Source organism: Ambystoma mexicanum, chromosome 1q (assembly GCF_040938575.1).
Source record: "Ambystoma mexicanum isolate Mex_15411 chromosome 1q, UKY_AmexF1_1, whole genome shotgun sequence".
In the NCBI taxonomy this organism is placed as follows: domain Eukaryota; kingdom Metazoa; phylum Chordata; class Amphibia; order Caudata; family Ambystomatidae; genus Ambystoma; species Ambystoma mexicanum.
This window is the reverse complement of record NC_090922.1, coordinates 1,201,922,944-1,201,933,314: the sequence shown is the minus strand read 5'-3', so window position 1 is coordinate 1,201,933,314 and position 10,371 is coordinate 1,201,922,944.

Here is a 10,371-nt window from a genome sequence, read left to right as displayed (position 1 = left end):
GGAGAAGCTGGGCCTCCTGCTGTCTCCAGGGCCTGGGTTCGGTTGGCCGATAGGATGGCCCGCACCCTGAGACGGAGGTCATCCCACCGTTTCCTGCAGTCCTTCGTGGTGCGGGGGGTGTTTCCTACGGCGCTCACCCTCTGTTTAACCAAGTCCCAGATCTCCTTCTTCCTGACAACGGTGGGCCTACGCATGTCACTGCTGAATACTATCTCAGCATGTTTGTGCAGAGTGTCCACCAGGACCTGGAGCTCGTCCTGCGTAAAGCGCTCCTTCCTTATCCGGGCGGCACCTTTTTTCAGTGCTTTCGGCATGATGCTGGTCTCTAATGGCTATTTTCCAGATCCAAATATGCCTCCGGGTCCTGTATGAAGAGGATGGCAATGGATTGTGTTTTTAAAGATGGCCACCGCGCTCCTTCCTGTTCCTGTGCGATGACGTAATTTCCGTATCCGTTAATTAGCGGTGACCGTAATTTACGGTATCCGTAAATTACGGTCACCGCTAATTACAGACGGCGAAGCTTCGATGGCGGTGTTGTAAAGAACGTCTCGCTTCATGCCGCTAAGGGGTTTAACGGGCTCTTTAGTGGTATGCCGCTAGGGGATTTACCGGCATGGCGGAAAGCTCGTGCCCGCGAAGTCAGAATAGCCTGTAAATAGCGGCATGGTACCAGATCGGACTTGGTCTTTCCGCCATGCCGGTAAAAACCAATACTTACCGCCAACCTCGGAATGAGGCCCAGGGTGCCTAAATGCATCCCTGTCTTAAGCCATTAGCAGTAATGATTTTTTCTGTTAGGGAACCTTCCTGATTCAATCGTACTCTCACATTGGAGCCCTCATGCAGCTTCTTTATTAGATTTAGAAGCCTCCCAGGCAAGCCCCACTTTGTTATCTGTTCTCACAGGCTAGTTCTTACAACCGTGTCAAAGGCATTTGACAGGTCCAACACAGCAACATGAATGACGGGATACCTTCCCTGGTTAATACGTTTCTGTAGACTGCTTAAAAGGAAACCATTTAAGTTGGTGCTATGTGATTTACGGAAGCCAATTTGGGGGTGGGGGGTGGAATTGTGGAATCAGAGAATTATTACTCAGCCACATTTTTAGATGTTTTAGTATTAGGCTTGCGAAAATGTTCCTGTCCAACTCCAAAATTGATATTGGGTGGTAATTTGGTGGAACATTTCTACTGCCCTTTTTGAAAATTGGAATAATGAAAGATGTACTCTAGGTTGCGGGAAAGAAGCCCTTCCTCAGGATATCATGAAACAGAATATTCATGATTCCTGCCCATTTCAATGGTGAGACCTTAAATAACCTATTTGACATGTTATCAGCCTCAGGTGCTCTTGAGTTACTAGCTTTGTTAATAACCTCTAGAACATCTTCCATTTCAAAAGCAATGGACCCCACCAAATCGTTCGCTTCCACTATTTTGGGTCCCATAAAGATAACTAAAGTGGGCTACCCAGTCTTCCTCGGACACCGACAGTTTGTGTCTGATCCCGAAAAGGCTTTACATTATCTTTTGAGCTTGCGGGGTGCGGTAGTTCTTCCATTCCCATGTTAGCATTGTCCCTTTTGTGATCTGAAGACATGTGTCGTTGTCTGTTTACACTATCATCTTGTGCAGATGCATCGCCTTTGATCAGACACATGCTATGATGTGGCAAAAGTTTTCTTCTGTTTCTTTTGCAGTCTTGCGTTCTGTCACGGTGGCCAGCTTTGAGGGTTGCAACAGAAAATCTGCTGGATTGTCGGCCTCTGCTCGGTATTGCACTTCTAGGTAAAATTATTGAAGATGGAGCATCCAGCGTTCATTCCTTGCCATTGGGTGAGGTGCAGATCCCTTGAATATGGACACCAGTGGCTTGTGCTCAGTTAGTAGCTTGACTGGTTGCCCTACAATGTAGACGCGGAAGTATTGGAACCCCCACAGGATGGCTAGTGCTTCCTTTTCGATGTGTGCATAGTCCTTTTCCGCCGGCATGAGAGATCGGCTGGAAAAAGCAATGGGGTGTATGGCTTCATGTGTGTCGTTCCATTTCTATGCTGTTCTTGTCTTGGCGAGTTTCGGCAGGGGTGTGGCCGTGGTGGCTAGGTCAGGGATGAACCTTCCACAGTATGTCACCATTCTGAGGAAGCTGCGCACTTCGGTGGCGCTGGTGGGCGCTTGGGGATTTTGAATTTTCATCACCTTGCTTGGGTCTGGTGATACCCCTTTCTCATTGAAGATGAAACTGGGTGTCGATTTCCCAAACTCACACTTCTCCGCGTGGAGGGTGAGCCCTGAATCTTTAGTCGTTGGAGCACAGCTGCCAGTCGTGAGTTATGCTCTTTGTTGGTCTTCCTGTAGATCAGAATGTCGTCAATCACATTTGTGACTCCGGGAGATCCTGTATCACCTTTCTAATTTCGTGCTGGAAAGCTTCCGGCACAGATGAGAGCCCGAAATTGAGCCTGTGGTATCTCCGTAATCCTAGATGGGATGAGAAGGTCGGAATATCACAGGACTCCTTAGCTAGGTGGATTTGATGGTATCCCTATCTCAGATCTAGTTTGCTGAAAACAGTGGCCCCTGTGAGGTCAACAATCAGCTTGTCGATCATTGGGGTGATGTTTCTCTCTCGTCCTATGGCTACATTGGGTAGACACATGTCGATACAGATGCTCACCGCCTGGGGCTGTTTTGGTTTTTCTGTGACTACCATGTGGGAAACCCATGGTGTTGGCCCTGTGGTTTTTTCAATGATGTCGAGGTCTTCCAGTTTGTTGAGCTCCTCTTCTATAGCTGCCCTCATGTGGAATGGCACCCTCCGGTGTCTAACAGCTCTTGGTTCCACAGTGGGGTGTATGTGAAGCTTCACACTTGCGTCTGTTCAGGCATCCAATCCCCTGGAATAGTTTCTCGTGCTTTTCCTATAACCGGTCGATGTCTCGTGTGTTTACTGCATAGGTGAAATTAATAAGCTTCAGTTTCTCCACTATTGGGCAGCAGAGTAGGGTTTCAATCCCTGTGTCTACTACATAGACTCGTGTTCGGCAGGTCTCTTCCCCGTATGTTAGATTTGTTATAAAAGACCCACTTACCGGTCTCGGTTTCTTGTACCCGTAGGCCAAGAGCTGTACGGACTTTCGTTGTAGAGTTCTTCGTATTTGTTGGCCGTCATGACGTTCACTGTGTCCCCTGTGTCTATCATTATTTTCACTGGTGGCTCATCTGCCATGATTACATAGGTGCAGTGAGGCTTTGTGTTCCATGACCCTTTTCCTCATAGAGGTTTCATTGCCAAGATCATGTGTACTCTTTCCTTCCTCGTTCTCCTCCGTTGGGGTGTGGTCTGGGCAGGGGTGTAGGAGACCCATAAAATCTGGGGGGGCAGAGGACACCTTGGGGACTTTGCTTTTTTAAATTTATTTATTGTGTTTATGTCAAAGAACTTGACTTTTCACAAAGTTAAAATAGCAGTACGTATTGAATTACACATATCATCACTGTATAAAACAAGAGAAAAGAAGAAAAGAAAACAGAAGAAAATTAAGAAAAAGAAAAGCAGTTCAGAGTATAAAATCCTTCAATTTTACGTCTCACTTCAGAAGGCTCCGTTTACGTAAAGATTTTACCACTTCCGAGGTCAAAAGGCTTTCCAGGTCAAAACAAAATACCACAAGCACAGCTCAATAACAATATGAACTCAAGGGCAGAACCGCTAGATACAGGAATACACAACAGAGAGAGTGATAATGATGCAAGCCCTGTGGGAGGGCCTTTCATTATAAGTATTCTTAGCAGGGATTGGGGCCTAAGGATTGCCTCCCACATTAACCTGCGCAACAGGAACTTCCTCGTGTGAGAAAACGATGCCCAACTCCCTTGTCTCCAACAACTTGCCATTGTCGGATTAAAAGAATATGCGCATTGATGCTACCACCAAAAGATAACTGTAAAGTTTAAATCGCACGCTTCACCTATCCAAAAAATAGATGTAAAAGTACTAAGCGTTGGGCCCGAAGTGAGATTGGATCCCGGCCTTCCACCACCATTCCCTTGGGCGTACTACCATAAGACCACCCCCAACACAAATGTTAAACTTGGTACCCTTGCCTTGCATACACAACACCACACAAGCAGCGCTGTGTGCAGCCACCTCCAGGGTGCAGACTCACTTTAACTGGTCTGTGGGTGTATAAACGGTTTACGAGTTACCTGATTACAGAAACCAGAATTACACTTCATTTTAAGTCAATCACTTACGTAGATAGGTACGTAGATAGACGTAGTAGCTGAGGAGGTCGACTCGAGTCGCCGTCAGGGTCTCACTCTGTCTCTCTCCCTCGATCAGCACGAGCACGCGTTGCTGTCTGGTTTCTCCTTCGTTCTGGAAAAACGAAGGCTGAGGCTCAGGCTGCGCAGCAGTGCACTGCGCAGGGGCACGTGCAGTTTGTTCCCCGGCCTGGGCACGCTCCAAATGTGCATGCGCGGGGCACGCATGAGTGAGCAGCAGAAGTACTTAGTTATAACTTGTACTTTTGCTGATGCACACGCTCCTGTATCAAGTGGATGATCCATATGCTCTGTGCCTAAAGATCGTCTATCTTTCCTCCATTGTCCCTACCCCTAGCACTGGTATAATTTGCAGAATCTCAGTCAGACCTATTTGCAGTATCTCAAACTGTTAAATGTATTTTACGTACTTACTCTGCCTGTGCAGACTATTATTGTCTCAGAAGTTCAAGGGCTCTGAGCAACTGTTGTTTTTTTCCGCCATGTTCTTACCCTCCTTGAGCACTTTGAAACACTTGCCTGTGTATAGGCACTTTATAAATAAACAATACCATACCAAGTAAAACAGGGATTTGCGTGCAATTCTGCCTGCAAATCCCCATTCGTCAAACAGTGATTTGCGGGTAGAATGGCACAGATATCCCCATTTTACATGCAAATAATTCCGTAAATCAGGGAGTTCATTGTGTTAACTAGCACACTAACAGTGATTTTAATTACAATCTGCTGGTGCAATGTTTAAAACTGGTGAAATTTATTTGGTGTCATAGGATTGTTGAATGCCATTCATCGACCACCCACCATTTGCCCCATTTTTGCCAGTGTAGCAGTGGCACACTGAAGTGCATATATGTAACTAATCAAAGGAGCATCCAGGGATTCCTTCCGGTGGAACATACTCTGAGAGGCACATGCATGGCTTTCTGCAACATGTGAACTTCATTTATATTAAAGTTATTCACCATTACATTTAATTCAACCAGAGGGGCAGAAAAGTGCTGTAAAAAGAGTTATAACATCATTCCACATTCATATGCAGTTAAGTTAACCTGGCCCTAAAATATATTTGAACACAAATATATTAAAAATAGCAAAATAACAAAATAATACTACGCCTGCGAAGAACAAAGCAAACCATGTCTAAAAAGAAAATGCAATTCTCAAAAAAACCATTTAAACCCCTGATGAAAGGACATCAGGTTGTCTGATAAACCGAGTTCCAAATGGGCAGGCGCGGGGCACGCATGAGTGAGCAGCAGAAGTACTTAGTTATAACTTGTACTTTTGTTGTTTTGCACGCACGCTGACAGCTGCAGCCTGCAGACAGTGCAGGCTGCCTGCAGACATATTTTTACACGCTGCAGGCCTGCAGCAGAGACACAATTTTGGGGGGGATAAATGCCATAATATCCCTCCCACTTAAAATTGTCAGGGGGATTTGTCCCTCCTGTCCCCCCTTGTCCTACGCCCATGGGTCTGGGAAAGAGTCTCTGCTCGACTGATCGTCCTCACTATTGCTTTCATCTTCCTCAACGTCTACCACTCATGCTTGTCCTCGCGGTTTGACGTGTGGTTGCATGGATTGTCGATGTGATCGGGGTTCTTGTTGGTGGGGCCGACTTGCCTGGGTGTGTCTCTGGTGTGTGTCACTCCGCCATTTCCTGGACATGTCAGGCATTTGCTGCTCATTCAGTCCTCGGGAGCTTAAGCACACTGGTGCAAAATGGTTCAATTGCCCACATTTGTGGCACGTAGTTCCTAGTGCCGGACATGGCTCTTCCTTGTGCCGTTGCCCTCCGCATCACAGGCTGTTACCTGGTTTCCTAAGTATCTGCTTCTGTTTGTACTTCCCTTGTCAGAGAGTGTTGATGGTGGTTATGTTGTTTCCTAGGTTTTCTGTGTCAAGCGGCAGTTAGCTGATCATTTCTTCTTTTTCCACTACACATTCATAAATTCTCTCTCTCTGGCGTCCCATGGTGAGGATCTGTTCAAGGGGTAGGTCCTTCTCACAGAGTATTGTTCTGCAGAGTTTTTCCAATGATAGGCCATGGATGACCTGTTGTCGGAAGGCAAATTCCTCGTTCGGGAACTCGCACGCGAGTGCAATCTATCAGAGGCGGACGTGAAAATCGTCAATGTTTTCATTTGGGCGCTGTCGTGCTTGACTCATTTTGAATCTTTCAAAGTCTGAACTCAGTTGTGGTTTGAATTTCCTTGTCACTTCGAATTTGGCCGTATCATAATCATCCACAGTAACTCTGTTTGGTGGTACATTGAAAGATCGCAGTGCCATAGTGTCCAGGTTAAACATCTGCAATCTTTGCCTTTCTTCCAGGTCCAGGACTTTTCTTGTTTTCCTGCTGAGTTCAAATGGCTGAAACTCTGAAACAGAGTTTCCAGCGGAGTGCCACTCTGGGCCCAAATAGTTCAAACGGTTTCATGAATGTTCCTTGAGTTGGGTCCAACCAGGTGCTGGTGTCAGGGTTTTGCTCTTGGCACTGTGCTGGGTCAGATGCCATATTACTTGCTTATATGTTCGTGGTTGTCGCTCGTTGCACGAGGTGTCTGCCTCAACCTGCTTCACTTTGCTGTTGGCTGTGTGGACCAGGGTGGGCATTTCTGGTGTGGTTGTTGTGCTTTTGGTGTTTCTGCGTTTCTCTGAGGGTGTTTGGGCCCAGTACAGTGGAGTTTCATTTTCTTTTCAGGGGAGATGGTTGAGGTGAAGCTGATAATTGTTGAACAGCTTTAGCAACACTTAGGGTTGCATTGCCGGATGTAAGCATAAAGAAGCAGCAACAACATTCAGGTAGATTATTCATAGTCTATCTTACTACCCTTGTGGTGTTAAGGAGGAAAGTTAGGTCCAGTGTTAGTCCGATGAAGCTCATAGATTCATATATGTTTTTAATTGTGTACCCATTCTCATAGGGACACTCTGGAAAACATGTGTGAGAGAACAGTGTAAACCATCTCCAGCCACTTCTAAGATACACACATTCTGCCCTTGAGGAATGTCCGGCATGGTCTAGTCACAAAGGACAGTAACTTATATAAGCTGGGCGAAGACAATAATAGTGTGAGAACTGGGCAGACATAACCAACACTATGAATAATCATGTCATGAGGACTTGATTTACTATGTACCAACCATGTACACAGTGTACCATCATTGTAAAAATTAGAGTATTGATTTTCAAACCATCAGATGTTGTATACTGATGTATATATGTGTTTTAACTATTATTTTTCATTGAAATACTAGGTGGCTACACACCTGATTTGATGTATTGTAATAAAATTGACTCATATTTTTGTACTCAACATCACTTTGATACTTTGATATTTACCTATATTTGTTTCCTGGTTTTTCTCAGAGCGTCATGAGGACTGGATAGGGTATACTTATTGATTTATGTTGGAGACCTTCATTTGGTTTATTGTACACATATTTTCCCACTAAGGAGAAAGGCCTAACACCCGATAGTGGGACATGCCTGTGTGAGAATAGAGAATAGAGGCTTTTTCCCTTCCATTTAATACTTCGTCAGATGGGCCATTAAGCCACGCTCTCTCATGTTCCCTAGTCACATGACCATCGTAGATGAACTAAAGGGCAGGACTGTGTGCAAGCTGAGGGATAGCTTGCCCTGGCCGATTATAACTGTGGGCAAGGTGGATTTGAGAGTGGATGAGCATGGATCAGTGTCTGCTTGCATCCAGTGTTAGGGTCCAACGTCTACTGCTTAGTGTCCCGGCTACATGAAGAACAGTTGTGGATTCCTGTCAGTGTTTAAATTGCCTCATTTCCCGCATGACGCGTGCCTCCTTCCACAGGGGTAATGTTATACATTTGTCACTATTTAAAAGCAAGTGCTCATTTGCCTTGGTGGTAAATGTGATCCCAGTTTTCCAAAATAATTTGATTATTTTTTGTTGCGTATTTGCTTGAAATGGAAATACTTATCAGCATCGCGCTCAAGTGTAATGCCCTCGTTCGATATACCTTGTGCAGTGTGCGCATTTACAACCAAACAAGGCAAGTGCACCAGCAGAGGAAGGTATGAACATGGCTGCAAACACTCCCATAATCCATTTCATTAGCAGGGGCGCCCCCAAGGGGTGGCCAAGGGGGGCCATGGCCACCCTTATAAAAATGCTGGCCCCCCCATCGGCCACCCTGTGAAATTTGAAGAAAAAAAAGGTTTTTTTCTTTTTTCTTCGCACTGAACTGTGCACGGAAAATAGCATGCCCAGTAGTTCAGTGCGAACAAAAAAGTATTTTATTTTTTTGCTTTTTCTTTTTTGCTGCGGTTTGCTGCAGCCCGCCGCCCACAGTGGACGGACCTGGAAATAAATACAGCCTGAGGCTGAAGGTGCGCGTTTCTGCTTTGGCAATTGGCTCATGCTTCCCAGGCTGTATTTATTTCCGGGTTTCCAAAGTTCTGGCTGCATGTAGGTTGTTGTGCCGTCTGCGCAGCACATACTGTGTTGTTTCACGCCATGACCAGGCTGGCAACCCGAAGCTGCATCTGGAAACTCACAGGGACTGTAACTAACCAGGTGCTTTTCGATGCATAGACACATTGGGCCTCATTACGATCCAGGCGGTAAGTTACCGCCTGGGTCGTACCTTTACCACCATGGCGTAAACTACGTTTACGCCATGGTGGTTGGCGGACTTACCGCCCCATTCCGAGGTCGGCGGGGCGGTAAGTCCCCAATCCCCATTTACCCTTCCCCATTCCCATTTTTGCCCCATAGGGCATAATGGGAGTGGGGAAGGCGTTAATTACGCCACCGTAAATTACGGTGGCATAATTAACAACATGGTCCCTTAGCGCCATGGATTTTAACACCTGCTAAAAGCAGGTGTTAAATCAGCCGTGGCGCTAAGGGACCTCGGAATCAGGCGGTAAGGGTCGGCGCTGTTTACGCTGCCGTAAACCCCTTACCGCCTGAGTCGTAATGAGGCCCATTGCCGTAATTCTCGAGGTCAAGCATAATGCAAACAGCCCTATTTTGGACAGCTGGAAGCTCGCCTTCTTGGAGATGTTTAGGAACATAGCAGAGCAGTATAAAACACAAGATAAAGGGACCGCCTGTAACTAGAACGTTCGATGCTGCCTACTTAACATCTGTACAGACAGACAGTGGGAGGATTTCACCAATCTCTGTACCTATGGTTGCAATGGCAGAAGCGTATCAAAAAGTAACCCTCCATGGCTAACCTACTATACTGACTTGGGTGCGGTCACCAATGGAAGCAGAAAGAGAACTACTTAGCTGGCACCCTGATCTCTGTTCATGATAAAAATGCATCCAGGGCATTGCCGCCTCAATAATCCCCATCGCCCAGTCAAGGAGACTTCTGTATGTATGCCACTGTGTCAAATGCGAATTATGTTGCGGATGACCTCTACCCCTAAGACATACTCATTTCCTATGCACATCCATAATGTCAGCTTCAGAACCATTACCTCCGAGTCAATAACTGCAGCTGTGAAATGAAACATTGATATGAGTTTATAGTTTATGGGCCCTCAGGATGGATCTAAATTGTGTTTCTTTAATGATGGTAGGACTAGGCTTTCTTTCACAAGTTGTTGATAACTAAGCATTATTGCTCACAGCTAAACAGGCTATTATGAGCCCAGAAGCCATGCAGGTCCATGGCAGTAAAGCTATTAGCAACTGGCCGCAGTGCCAGGTGCTAAGCTGAAGTGCCAGTTTGGGGGCAAAGTTAACATGCTGCCAATATTTCTGGATTGGTGGCACTGCAAAAGGAGATGGAGACCTGTGCTGCCCTGCGGCGCCGAGAGATTTATTTCCCCCACACTTCACAGAGCTGAGGTAAGCAGAGTACGACCCAGGCGGTAAGGGGTTTACGCCGGCGTAAACTTCGCCGACCCTTACCGCCTGAGTACGAGTTCCCGTAGCGCCATGGCGGATTTAACACCTGCTTTTAGCAGGTGTTAAAATTCATGGCGCTAAGGGACCTCGTTGTTAATTACGCCACCGTAATTTACGGTGGCGTAATTAACGCCTTCCCCACTCCCATTATGCCCTATGGGGCAAAAAT